This window comes from Tachysurus vachellii, chromosome 7, assembly GCF_030014155.1.
Source record: "Tachysurus vachellii isolate PV-2020 chromosome 7, HZAU_Pvac_v1, whole genome shotgun sequence".
NCBI classification, from domain to species: domain Eukaryota; kingdom Metazoa; phylum Chordata; class Actinopteri; order Siluriformes; family Bagridae; genus Tachysurus; species Tachysurus vachellii.
This window is the reverse complement of record NC_083466.1, coordinates 23,861,588-23,876,586: the sequence shown is the minus strand read 5'-3', so window position 1 is coordinate 23,876,586 and position 14,999 is coordinate 23,861,588. Positions and strand designations below refer to the sequence as shown.

Sequence of the window (14,999 nt, the reverse complement as noted above, 5' to 3'; positions counted from 1 at the left end):
TTGGTCCAGTTTAAATGTTCATTGGACTCTAATAGTGCTAGTTCTTTGAGCTAGTTTCTGAACTACCTTGGGATCGCCTTTGGGCTTGTTTTTAGTGCTAGTTTAAAGCTAGTTAAATTGCTAATTGGATTAGTTATTGGCTAGTTTTTGACTTGTTTTTTTTTTTTTTTGGCTAGTTTGATTGACATAAATCTATCAAACCTTTTCTATGAGACATGTTGCTGTTCTCACGTACATTACAGTCGCTCAGATTTCTGCTTATCAAAATTAATAGTTGAAAAAGACACAGCTTTTTTTTTCATCATGTCACCAAGCACCCAGTCCTCTGATTACAGACTTCCTAACATTCTAGACTCCGTCCTTAAACATTAAATAAATGCCTCTTTACCAAATATTTCATACAACAAGGACCTTGTTATACAACAACACTTTTTTTAAACCGTACAAATGCGAATTGTTGCTATAGAAACAGTATTGAGAGCTCAAAATTCGAAGCTATAATAAAATGGAACTTTCTACACTTTTATCAGCGTAGTGGCTCGGCTGCTATTCACTTCTGTTTGTTCAGACGAAGGGAAAAAACAAACAAAAAAACGGGTGCGTAAATTCTGTGAGAGAGTCTCAAAGAAAAGAAACTGCCAACTCAAAGAAAAAAAATGCCGTCACCTAGGTGAGCTTTGGAGCTGCTCAAACAGTCAGCGTCACCGAGTCCAGACGGCTGCTCTACATGTGAGCGGAGATGCTGCCTGAAATTGCCACCAAGGCCTGAAGTAATAGAAGACAACTGCTACTAAAGTCTTCCAGTCAGCAACTGCAGGTTCCGATTTCTGTCCTTACTTACAGAGAGAGAGAATAAGAAGAGTTTTGTGTGTGTGTGTGTTGGGGCAATTGGTTGGTGGATTCGGGTTGGACGACGACTACAAATGTAAGATTAAGGGAATAAAATACAGAGCACTTCCTTTACAAATCCATCATTCCCCATTTTTTTCCGTTTTCATTCCCATTGCCAACTGATCCATGTCTAATCTAAGCATCTTCACTAAATTCCTTTGATGGCAGTTTCTCGAAAAAAAAGAACCGTACGTTAGTGTTAATTTCGTCACCTATTTTTAATTTAGTCTTAGTCTTAGTCTTGTGCCAAATGTCCTTGTTAGTTTTAGTCATATTTAGTCATTCACATATCTTTTTTTAGTTAGTCAAGTTTTAGTCGACTAAAAGTCTCGTCATTTTAGTCTAGTTTTAGTCAAAAGAAAACTCAAGGTATCTTAGTCAAGTTTTAGTCGACTAAAAGTCTTTTAATTTTAGTCTAGTTTTAGTCAAGAAATTGTAGACTTTTTTTAAAATAACACATTATTACTGAGATTATTACTGATAAACATTTCAGTAAAAAAAGTGTTTCACATATGTTACACTCGAACTTGACTGCACATCATATTTTTTACTTTATTGATACTTAATTAATCGTAATGCAAAGACCGGTCATCGGGACATAAGCTGTCATGTACAATAAAAGAGCCTGCGCAGCGACAGGAAATATAATTTAACACAAAAAGCTGCCTTGACCAGGGGTGGACTTGCGCTCAGGATTTTTTTTTGAGCGGCGTGTGGACGAATTATTTCTATGCACACACTAAACAGCACGAAGCCGCGAACTCGTTGTGAATATTTTAAAGGCGTAACAGCTGATGAAAAAGCAGAGACAATTGTAGACGAAAATGAAGAGAGATTTTATCTTAGTTTTTATTTTATACAAAACATTTTCGTCTCGTCTTTTTTCGCCAACAATAATGCATGTTAATTTAGTCTTAGTCAGAGTTTTTGGACAGTGGTGCAGTCTCGTCATCGTCTCGTCTTAGTCATGAAAAAAAAGGTTGTTGACGAACATATTTCGTCTCGTCTCGTCTGACGAAATTAACTCTACCGTACGTTCGTTTATGGGTGGAGCCAAAAGCACAAATCAAAAGGATGTGGTAGCCTATTGGTTAAGGTGTTGGGCTACCAATCGGAAGGCTGTGAGTTCAAATCCTACATCCACCAAGCTGCCACTGCTGGGCCCCTGAGCAAGGCCCTTAACTCTCAGTTGCTCAGTTAAATGTAAGTTGCTCTGGATAAGTGTGTCTGCTAAATGCTGTAAATGTAAAGTGATCATCACTGCATCATGCTTTCACTCTTCAAATAAATAGTTAAATTAAGGCTGCGTCCCAAATCACTTACCGCTTTGTAAAATAATGTGGAAATCTAGAATGGTAGACACAATCCTACCTACTTATATTTGTTCTCTCTCTCTCTCTCTCTCTCTCTCTCTCTCTCTCTCTCTCTCTCTCTCTCTCTGTCATAATCAGAACCCAAGAAGGACAAAAAAGTGAGAGTTTTTTTATTTTTTTTTTCAAACGATTACTCCAATGATATAAATGGAGTAAAATAAACTTAAAGAAACTAATCTAACTGAATTCTGATTGGTCAGTTAGTTTAGCATTACTATAGCAACAACTTACCGGTAAAGTGGAAACTCCACTAAAACAAACTGAGGTGAAGATTTCTGTAGAATTATTTGTTTATTTCTTTAATCATCTTGGGGTTGTTGTTGTTTTTTGTTTTTTTTTTTTGTTTTTTTTTTTAGGTAAGGAGTCTCCAGTGTTTGACATACTTTAACAGACAACTGTGAGATGATGCTTTCATAGCAGTGAAACAGGGAAAGAAAGACAAACAGACGGAGAAAGACGATGAGCTCTTTTACAGAAGATGAGTGTGTGCGTTGGAGGAGTGGGAGTGGAGCAGAAGATAAACAGAGCGAAGGCTTTGCATCCTTAATGAGCTGGACGTTTCCATGTCTACCATCGCCAGGTCGATCAAATTACCTCCTGGCGCTTTGCTGCGCTCACAAGCCAACGTGTGTATTACGTTCCATAAACAAGGACAATTATGCCGTTTCCTCGCTCTGTGCGTGCATGTCGGCTGTGAGCACGCTACGGTTAGGACTGAGGGAAAATGGCGCGCTACAAACCATCAACAAGCGATCGTGAAGGAGTTTGTTTGTCGTCTTGAACTGCTTATTGCGCTGTTAAACCCGCCTCGTCTCAAAGTGGCCCGATCCGGGGCAGTTAGCGTGGGCCGGAAGACGGGCTTTAATTCAGGCCATGTCACATTTAGTGGAGGAGGAGAGGGACGACAGAGCGGCCGGTTTTAGATTTATGTTGTCATTTGGGCCGGTAAAGGATGTTAAGCAGAAGCAGTGCCCCTTCTGGCTAGATGCCTCCTGCACTCCAGACTGTAATTGGACCGTACACATTCCAGACCATGCAGATGTGGTTTATCACAGTATCCAAACACACACACACTCACATACACACGCACACACACACACAAGCTTGTACTGTAATGTTTCCTGCTCATGGCTTCTGGTTTGTGTCACAGTAAACACTGACGCCAGCAGAGCTGATAGGAGGCCTAGTGACATCAGTGTGTAAGATGGAGGAGTGTGTTTCGCTTTGTTTGGCGCTCTGGAAACGGCAGCTGATCTGTCACCTCCAAATGGCCCTATATTCTTAATACGGTGTTAGAAGTTAGAAGTTATTTAAGATAAAAAAACAAAAAGTTCCATTTCAGTGCTACTGTTCATTACAGTCTCTCATGCTTTCGTTCGCATCTTCTGTGCATTTTTTTTTTTGTAACTCAGCACGGCTGTAAATTAAAGCTTGCCCTTGATGTGTTCTCTCTAGATATAAATAAATTAAATGAAATGAAAGATCACACAGAGGGAGGCACTGACAAGTGAGGTCTTTAGAGCTGGGGATGAAGCTCCTGGAAACCTTACAGCACACACACACACTCTCACTCACTCACTCACTCACTCACTCACTCACTCACTCACTCACACACACACACACACACATACAAGATCTTCTATTACATAAATCAACGTGATGCTCTCTGTGTCTAGTGGAGGTCTCTGACTCGATAGCCTCCCTCTGAGGAATTAATGGAGGCGCAACAGAGTAACTCGTCCACCTCTAACTCGTCAGAGTGCTAGACGTTGCTAGACGACTCGAGGGAAAGAGGAACGACGTAATCTTCGGGTATCGCTCTAAATCCTGAATCTGAAACCCCATCAATTATTCTTCATCAGTCATTTATCTGGACTAAGACTGACAGAAGAGGTCAGCGCTGAAGGTCAGAAGGCCAGCATGAACCATCCATCATAGAAAGAGGTAGGAGGAGGAAAAAAAAAAAAAAACAGGGATGGGCAAAGACTACAAAAAAAAGGGCTGGAGATAAGAGAGAAGAAAAGAGAGGAGGAAGACGAACGTGTCCGTTTGGAAATGCAGCTGTGAAACCCAAGCTCCGGGTGGGAAGTGTTTGATCGCTGTTTTTCTGCCTCCCAGAGAGGAAGCAAACCTTTGTTCGTGTGGTTACAGGATCAGGGTCAATTACTATCATCTCCTACGTTTACCATCACCTCTGTACCACAGCTAAATCCGTCAGGGCTTGAGAACGCATCTGATGATTCCGCTTATTATAACGTACATGATCTTACTCAATACATGATTCTACTGTCATCCTGAAATCCTTGAAATTCACTTCTTCAGTGCATCATTGTGTTTTCTTTCACTTCCCTGCACCTGGCTTGCCTCGAACAGGAAGCAATTACCTGATGAGCTGAATCAGATGAGTGGGAGAAAGAGAAAAAAAAAAGAGCATGGATTGAGAAATCTCAGCACAGACCATTATTTCTGACCTCCTCCTCCTCCTCCTCCTTCTTCTTCTCCTCCTCCTTGTTCTTTTCCAGGAGATGAGCTCATGGTTGATTTATTATGGCAGCCGGAGTCCTACGAGTGTCATGCATGGAGATCCAAAAGCTCCAGGAGACAGGCGTTGGCAGCGGGGAAACCTGATGCCCCGATTCGGAGAACAAACAGTCGTGCTCTGTATAGAGAGCCACACCCTGCTCAAAACACGTCAAAGAAACCACAACTAAAAGAGAAAAAAAAAAAAAAAGAATACGAAAGAAAGATTTACTGGTTGAATTGTTTCCTGGATGTGTGTTTAACGGAGGCTTCGGGTAGGATTGAGGAAAAGAGGAGCTGATCAACAGCCTACACAATGAACACTGAGATGTCAGGGGTAGAAAGGAGACAGCAACAGTACAAGACACTAGAGGTATGGAAATAATCCAAAAAGTGATCCAGCACTCAGCTGTTAGATCAATGAAAGCAGAAGGGTTAAGATGAAAGAATAAGAAGCCCTCAAGACAATCAAGCACCAAGCGGCAGGGTGCACGATACAGAAACATCACACAGCACAGGGTTATGGATCATACATGAACGTTCGAGAGGAGACGAAGCCGGACATTCTGTAGACGCCGAATACGGAGTAGTAGAAAATAACAAAGCTCTAACAGATCCTATGGGACTTCCATATCTGAACAGACAAACAAGTAATAGAGGAGCAAGCAGGCATGGTGATAGAAGATAGAATAGATAGAAGAGGCAATCCCAAGACTGAACAAAGCTGGAGAAATCCCAGGAAGAGAACACGGAAGGTTAAATCCAAGGTTATCCCGTTAATGACGTCAACATTCAGAGCTGTGAGTTTGGCCGCTGGAGATAATCCAGGATATTTACATTCGTGTTTACATTTTCAGCATTTTGGCAGACTGACTTCCTGCATCTCTATTAAAAAACACAAAAGAAACTTCGTCCGACGTGTCGCAGCAGCCGGTGACCTCGTCTATAAATTTCAGCGTTTTCAAAAATATCTCTATCCATGAGTGAAAAAAACAACGACTCGAATTAGCTTGCCATAATAGCGCTAGCATGAGGTAAACAACCATTTACTTCTTTGTCATGCCGCACTCCAGAGTGCTGTTTAATGGCTCATATGAACAGACACTTAGAGCTTTAAGAATTTGTACATCCATGTACATGTGCTCTACTGAGCTAGCATACACACACACACACACACACATGTGCTTACAACTTTTGTAAGCATTAAGGCCATCTTGCGCAGCACTTTGCTTGCACAGCTAATTAAGGACATCCCTGGACACCATGTACTACACTTCAATTCCACTACCTTTCCCATTATTATTGAAGTGCGCTCCTTTCTCAATTGTCCTTCGTGTGAGTATATAGAAAGGACGGTAGAAATTTTGGAGTATAAAGCGTAACCAGAGAAGACGGACCGGACGAAAAAGGACAGAGAATGAAAGAGCGTGCAAGGGAGAAAGAGAAGCAGAAGAAGAGAACGAGCTAGAGGGGTCTAAATAAAAGGGACATTGAGTTGCTCGGTGGACTGGCAGCTCAACAACGGCAGAGCAGTGCATACTGGGCCTCTTTGTAGAGGAGGAGACACGAGATCAAGCCAAACAGCCTTCACCCCTCACAGAAAGAAAAAAAAAAAAAAAAGAAGAAAAAGGAATGAGGAGGGGGAAAAAAAAAAAACACAAGAAAAAGAATGAGGAGGAGAGAAAACACACAAGGAAGCTTTTTACTAGAATAAACATTTCTCTGCAAGTGTTGATCTGTTGTCTGCCAAGTGCCAGGCTGCTCTCTCTTTCTTTTGTCTGCCGCTTCCCTCCCCCATCTACATCGACTGGAGCAGAAAGCCAGGTCAGCACTGCTATTTCTACTCCCTCTCATTAGACGTGCAGGTCGTAGAACTCTCTCCGCGCGGCAACATGAAGGTAAATCAAATTCAACCCGCAAAAATGTGGACTAGGTTAACACAGACCCTCGGTGTGCCTCTGTGCGAGAAGGAGGCGAGTCTGTACAAGAAAAAGCAAGCGAGGCACAAATGTGGCATATCAAATGTTCGTCCCATGATGCCGTCCCCTCCTGCGGTGACACAGGTGTCTTTCACAATCATATACCTGACAAAGAGGCTTCATTTTCATGAGCAGACACTACAGCTGGAAAATGACTGTCATCTCTCGGTGTACAAAATTATGGCTTGTGGTGAGAGCAGCAGAGATTGAGTGTGTGTGTGTGTGTGTGTGAGAGAGAGAGAGAGAGAGAGAGAGAGAGAGAGAGAGGAACTACAATAATGTGGAGTTCAGATGTTGCTTCTTTTTTTTTTTTTTTTTTTTTTCGATTTTGATGCAGAGACGGCTAAAACGTGTGATGGATCATGTGAAATTTGACCAAGTGGCAAATGGAGAGGATGCGAGTGAGCAGAGAGGGGTTGGGGGTTCACTTGATAGAACTCTCAGTGGACACAAACCTGCCAGCCTCGTGGGCCAAGAGAGCTGAGGCGGGCTAATTATATGCCAAGGGCAAACAGGCTCACACCAGACAACAAAAAAGGAAGGTGAAGTAGATAAAAAAAAAAAAAACGGAACGCTAGAACTGCCTAATGTCAGTGTCACTCACATTCTCTGCTTCTGATAATGACCTGAGAGCCGGGAGAGAAAGAGATAGAGGGAAAGAGAGAAAGAGAGAGAGAGAGAGAGAGAGAGAGAGAGAGAGGAAGAGGCAGGCTAACATTCATGCTAACAGCTTTATCAGTAGCGGGACATTCCAAACGTCCTGTGCTACCTCAACCCAGGCAAGATGCTGTCCAGACTGCCTGCTGTGATAAGAATGCAAAAGCCAAGGTGGTCAAACATGAATAAAATAATAGCTCTCACAGCTCCGTAAAGGTCACTGACCTTAAAAGGAGCTCACCAATTAGCTACACTGGCTGTGCCACTCTCATAGAATCGAGGTCTGGCCGTGTCGTGAATACCTGGCACTGAAACACAAGGGGCACCCAAGCTGCCAAAAGTTGATATACTCAACTCTAACTGTTAAACGTGTACTGAAATAACTAGCTGAGAGAACAACCGAGGGGCCTTTTCTTTCCCTCTCCTATTGCAGTTATGCAAATCAAAGGTAAACACAGGCGAAGTGACCCCCATTATGTGAATTTGTGGATTTCTTTCACCCTGTTATGCATTTCTGGGGGTCAAAGGGAACCTGAAGTCTACCCTGGGGACTCAGGGCACAAGGCCGGGGACAGTCTAAACAGGGAAACAACCATCGCAAAAAGTCAGAATTCGCAAGCATAATCGCATACTTCAGACAATTTATTGAAATGCCAATATCCGTACCCAGAGGAGAACCCAGAGGAATCCCTAACCTTAAAGGTATAGAGCAATCCCCTAAGCCACAGGGTCATAGGGGGACCTGGAGTCTGTCCCTGAGGACTCTAGGCACATGGTGGGGGACACACTGGGCAGTGTACCAACCCTTGGCCAGACAAAATCACACACACTGCAGACAATTTAGAGATGCCAATCACCCAAGAAAGCATCTATTTGAATTGGGGAAGGAAACCCAGAGAAACCGAAACCATGGACATATTTAATCTTAAGGCTAATATAATATATTTATTATATACAATAAACATTCTCACAATAAGCTCATCTTTGGTTTAATAGATGCTCTAACATAAAATTATACGACTGTCGTCGCAGGCCGGAGTGACTTGATACATGTCCGATGACCATGAGTTCAACACACTCAATAAACTGCAGGCTATAAAACAGCAGGTCTCAAAGAGCCGGCGTTTCCGTACCGTCTTTACAAAATAGCTGGGATAATATAATTATGCGAGACATAACTTGTTTCAAAAGACGTTTCAAGATCCACCATAAATCAGTGGCTGTACTTTATGCCGTCAAAACGCAACATCTGTCTTTTTAAGGAGGACGAAATAAAAGACGAGTACATAAAGCCGTATGGTCTATCGCTGTAACGTGTTCCAAATGTTCTGTTCTTTCTCTTTGGGAAAAAAAAAATACAGTATAGATTTAGACTTGAGGAATCAGTGTCACGATCTCCCCGTCCGTCGGCCTATAAAAACGAGAGCGGCGATAGACTACAAACGGATGAAAAATATTGTCTGAATATTCATGCTAGTTCACGAGTTTCAGACGAAATTCACAACATATGAATAATGCAATGCGGTACAAGGATCGTCATGCAAAGCAGACATGTTAACGAACTGAGAGACAAAGCAGTGACGCATTTATAACAGCCGCAATTATGCTCTGCTAAGAAAGACAAATGGTTAAAATCATTAGTCTTTTTTTTTTGGCACATTTCTTCAGGAGACATGCTACATAACTACATAACAACTACATAATGGATTCCAAAACATACAGAAGGGTAAAAGCGACAAAGCGTCATAAACGTAGCCACAGGGATGTGAGGACGATTCGCCATGACACTGTCCAATAAAGACACGGTGCCCTGATTCTACACATCCATCAGCGGGATCTTTTACCGACATGCAACCTTCATTACAATTTATTGATCCTCCCATAGACCATGAACTCATCAATCGGTTCCCTTCTTTTCCCTCAAGAGGTAAAAATCACACCTTGCAAAAAAAAAAAAAAGTGCAGTTAGCATTTCTGGCCCAGATACTCTAGACATTGTGGCCTGGATCAAAAGGGATACATTTCTGTAGTCAGGTCATTCTTCATGTCCAGACGTGAAGACAAAAGAGAATGAAGATTTAACCAAAAAGTGGAGTGAAGGCAATAAGAAGCAAAGAGCAAGTGAGATCAGCTACTGACTCGGTGGCTTTATTGGGAGCCGTGTGAGCTGAAGTCATGGATCTTGTTTCTCCCTGATGTCTTACAGCGTGTCACATTAGGAATCAAAATCGAATCCATCTCCCGCCGATACTGCAGTTGTTTTTAAGCGGCAGGATGTGCGAGGCCACATGTGCGCCATCCGTCTTCTGACAACCGAAAGCCTGACAACACTACACCGCAGATCCCGGGCCTGATTTGATCAGGACCCGAGTTACCATTTTTTCCTCTGTAGTCAAACCATAGTCATGTCATTAGACAAGGTCTCTGCATTATGTGATTTAAAGTTGCTCGCTCGTGTGTAAAACCAAACACATGCCCTGTAAGATGAAAAACATGCCTCGGGGGCATGAACCCAGAGCCAGATTTACAGGGACTAGGTCATGAGGGTCAGGCTTGGCTAAACACTATTCTCTAAATAGTCTAAAGTGGTTCAAGGTGTAGCAGGAGCTGCTGTAATGGTGCGTGCAGGCATCCCAGAGATCCTTAACAACACTTCATTGAGCCAGAGATGGAAAATATTCAGTGAATGGTGACGCCATTGAGACCGGGACGCTCTGCTAAATCAGGTTCACGGACTGGCTTGATTTGGAATATGTGTGGTAATGTAGTCCCTGTTTAATCCATTCACATTTAATGCAGTGGGATTAAGGGAACAATCTGTGTTTCTGGCCATTTGCATTAGTAGGACTCTTTTGGGTTGGAACAGAATGCCATCGTCTGTAATACCATGTTAATTAGGAATTATTCAAAAATTTGGCCTGTGCGCATCTTAATACACTTAACACACTGACTTAAAAATTGGTATTTTGAACTTTTCTGGGGGGGCACGGTGGCTTAGTGGTTAGCACGTTCGCCTCACACCTCCAGGGTATGTGGAGTTTGCATGTTCTCCCCGTGCCTCGGGGGTTTCCTCCGGGTACTCCGGTTTCCTCCCCCGGTTCAAAGACATGCATGGTAGGTTGATTGGCATCTCTGGAAAATTGTCCGTAGTGTGTGATTGCGTGAGTGAATGAGTGTGTGTGTGTGTGCCCTGCGATGGGTTGGCACTCCGTCCAGGTTGTATCCTGCCTTGATGCCCGATGACGCCTGAGATTGGCACAGGCTCCCCGTGACCCAAGGTAGTTCGGATAAGCAGTAGAAAATGAATGTATGAACTTTTCTGTATCTGTCCCTTGGCGTTATAGCCACCAAAATGATATATAGTCCAACTCTAAAAAACAATTTTTTTTTTAAAACATATCAAAGATTGACATCAAATGTATGCAAAACAAAACGTTTTGCTATCTGTTAGCTATATTGGTAGCATGTAGATACTGGTATAAAAAACAGTTATCTTATTGTGGGCCAAAAGTCAGAGCTGAATTAATAAAAAATAAATGAAAGGGTCTAGCTAAGAGTTTGCACCTTTTGCATGAGATACTATTTACTTGCTTGTTTTGACAAGATTGTGAACTCAGTCAGCTGTGGCTTCCCACTTACAAATTTGACCCTGGTTGAGAAGGTCTCATGCTCACCATGGACATGCATTCTCCCCCCTTTCTCTCTCTCTCTCACTCTCTCTCGCTCTCTTTCTCTTTTCATCTCTTTTTTTTTCTCTCTCTCTCTCTCTTGATCTAAAAACACTGGGAATCCAGGGAGCAGGTCCACATTCTGCCCTTTTCGTCATGCCAGAGAACGCTTCATTAGCAATAAAAATGCAAAGCAGTGGAGAAGAGCGGTGGAGGACGAGGAGAAATGAAAGCAGGATGGATGGGCTTTGAAAAGAATGGTGTGGGGGAGGCGGTGAAGGATGCTGGGTGGCGCCTTGAAAGTGTACGCTGTTCAATTAGGCTTTGGGGAATATTCATTAACCCAGTTTTAAGGCACGGATAGTGGTAATGGCCGGGCTGAATCACGATGCCACGGGTAAAAATGAGAAAAGCCTTTAAAAGGTAGGCCATTACAAAGCATCGGCGCTGCATCTATTAAAAATAGCCGTGAGGAAACTTACTGCATGGAACTGAAATGGAGTACATTTAAAGAAGTAATGGCTCCCTTAGCTTATCAACTATATAAAGAATGAGATAAGCTTATCTGGAGCTTTTGATGGTGCCTTAAAGCTTCTAGTAATGGTGGTTATCTGTCTGAACAGATGTATCTCATACAGAAAGATCTTCCTTCTTTACTAAGATATATCACCGTTTCCTAAAATTTGTAGCCACTGTGATGTTATTCACGTCAGACTATTCTGGGCCTAAATTAGCCACAATGAGGCCATGAATTTTCTTTTGCAAACAGAAACGGCACCTTGATGCAAAAATCCAGGATGTCGAGACATATGAGCAACATGCATCATCGTACACGTGTTACATATTTCTAGACTTTCGTAGCCGTGAGCGTTGAGGCCCACGTTACAAAGCAACAAGCGGTTGCAGCACGAGTCAGTCCAGAGTTATTTCAATCATTATTTACAGCCTCGAGGCTGCAATTAAGCAAAGTAATGAATGTGGCTGCCCCCCTCCACATACCCTCCTTCCCCTGACCACACCATTACCACCACTACCACCCTCCTCGCACTAGCCTGGCATGCTATTAATCCTGCCTCACCCAGCCATGAGCCCCTTGCAAGTAAATGGGGAAAGAAACATTGCAGACATTGTAAGAAAACACATATAAAGCGAGTGATACGTTCGCAATAATTTTGATCAAGTTGAGGTTTATGAACAAACCCTCACAGTAATATGTGACCACTATGATTAAAAGCCATTGCTTTTTGCAGAAATTGCAGAGTAGAGTGAGAGGTCTCTCGTCGGGAGTCGTGTCTGGTGAAAATCGGTGCCCTACAGGAGGCCACCATTAGCGGACGGTGTTTCATTAGCACGGTCTCCGGCCATTAGCGTCCCTGTTGGGCTGTGCAACATGCAAAAAGGTGGGGCAGAGGAGGCCTGGTGCTGAATTATCAAGGGAATTTCAAGCGGATAATAGGTTGGGAGGATGCTGAGCCTTGCCCGGGAATGAGGACTAGTGCATTTGAGCCTTGCTTATTGGCTGATCTTCCAAACCTTGTAGAATGCAAAGTGCCCCCATTGGAGCAGACTCAATGGTGGGGAGTGCAGTGGGTTGAAAGGGTAAAGAAAGCAAATGGTGACCTCTAACCCATGACATTATCATTCCCCTCACTCTGTCCCTCTTTCATTTTCCATGGCTCGTTCTAACACCCCTCCCCCTCTCCCGTCGCATCTCTTCGTCTCTCGGATACTACCTCACACTCTCCGTTAGCATGTGATATCTGCAGCCAATGTGTGAAATCCAGCAGCAGCTCCCAGACCCACTCTGTTCCCTCAGACGGGATCTCTAATCGAATGCAGGCCCACAGAAGGAGCTAACACCGTGGTGAGGGTTCTCTGAGGCAATAATTACTGGCTTTGCTTCATTTGGTCGCAGCACATCAAAACACCATCAAGCCATTTAAGGAGCAGCTGGATATGAGCTTCATTCACACGTTCATTTAGAACTGTCAAGAAGTCATTGTGAGAGCATCGTTCCAAGATGGTGTAGCTTCTAAAATGAGAAGCATTTGCGCCTTGAGGGCAGAATTCTTGTTTCTAATTAAAAAGCCACTGGTTGTAAGCATATGAAATCTAATTCTCTTTCGCTGTACCAATACACACACATAAAAAAAAAAAAACACAACACCAAAGGATCTAAAACATTTAACACGGTCTCACACTTTCACTTGGTGTGAAAGCTCTTAATTTATTCAGATTCCTTTGGTTTCTTCATGAGCCTCGGTTGCCTCCATGACCAAACAGAAAGTCATTTAAACGTGAATTTCTTTTCTTCTAGAGCCTTGTAAGAAAAACCGGCTGCAGTTACCCAGGAATAGGAATGGGAATGGGACACTGACTTCATTTCCCAAACGGCCAGTGAATGGCTCTCTAACAGTAGACGCATTGGACACGCTCAGTGATCATAAAAGCTCCAGAAGTCATTCGAAGATGTTTTGCGAGCTTGGGGTTTTTAACGACTCAAGGATGCTTCTCAAGAGAATAAAAGAAAGGAAAGCTTTTTTTTTTTTTTCTCCCCCAGCCTGCTTTGACAGGTACTTGTGAGCTGGAAACATGTCCTTGTTTTGCTTTGATGTCTGGAAATGTAAAGGTGCATCAGCGAAAGCTGTTACAATTGTTATGATTGTTCTTCGGATAGAATTTGAATAAATGAGACATGTAGTTATATTTGTTCGGTTTTCCATTAAGGAAGTTATAAAAAAAATTGTATAAATGCTAAGTTGCACGAGATTCTGCTTGTATTAAACATAAGAATGATTGAAAACATGCTCTTCAAAGCTACCCTATCTTGCTAGCTAACGGCACTTGAGCGCCACTACTAGCTAACATATTGAGTAAAACTACTAGCTAACGTGTTAGCTTTACAGACACTATTTAAACCAGGAAAACATAAACTAAAGAATATCTGCCTGTGATGTACCTGATTTATTACACCTTCATTAACATGTACTAGCTGATATAATAGCTAGTTAATTTACTAGCTAGCTAAAATACTAACTTCATGGCTACTACTTTAACCAGGGAATAATACTCGATAAACCCTTAGTCAGTTATGCGTTTCATTATTTACGTGTGAGTCGTATCAGTGCATCTAAAGGTAAGAAGCGTGACTCTTCCTTTAGCTGCTGACAATTACAAAGTTCTATTATTTGAACAAACCCGAATTTGTTTAAGCTGTTTTCCTCCGTTTTTTTTTTTCCATTGTTTTTCTGCTTGGCAGAGACGGAAACAACATTTCACGAAGTGGAAACTCTGAAGGCTCTTCAGAGAAACTGGATTTTTTGTGTGCAAGTCAGTGATTAGAAGCAGAACTTGAACTTTTATTGCGGTACAAACCAAACAACATGGCTTTTAAGCCCACATAACAGTGGGACTAATTGGTTAAACATGTCTGAAGCTTGTTTTCACCCACCATAGATCAGAACCACACGTGGAGCTGATGTGATACACACACACACACACACACAGAACACCTTTCAAAATTTGCTGACACGTTTTCACAGCCACACAAAAGACATTTGGTAACTTTTTTGAGTAGTATGCAAACACACACACACACAGCTGGGACCTTCTATTGTAAAAACCTCCCGACTTTTATATAAAAGCTGCAGTTTTGGTTGAAATATAGAAAGATTGTCCTTGTTGGGACCGGCCAGATGTCCGCACAAAAACAAAGCTACCCTTGTAGGGACATCTGCATCACACACACAAGTCAACACACACACATATCAGCACAACACCTTAAAACAACCAACACATGTTCAAAAACCAGAAAGCACATCTGATACTGTGGGGTTTTTCTGTTCTGTTATGTTCACATATACACACACACACACACAAGCATGGCCTTGAGCCCACAATAAGTTTTTGTG

The 14,999-nt window shown here is 42.5% G+C and overlaps 1 protein-coding gene across 1 annotated transcript in view; it reads right to left on the bottom strand.

Moving 5' to 3' along the window:
* LOC132848956 (cadherin-2-like) overlaps positions 1 to 14,999 on the bottom strand; it is a 96,591-nt gene that overhangs the window by 79,591 nt on the left and 2,001 nt on the right. The gene's annotated exons all lie outside the window — the stretch shown is intronic.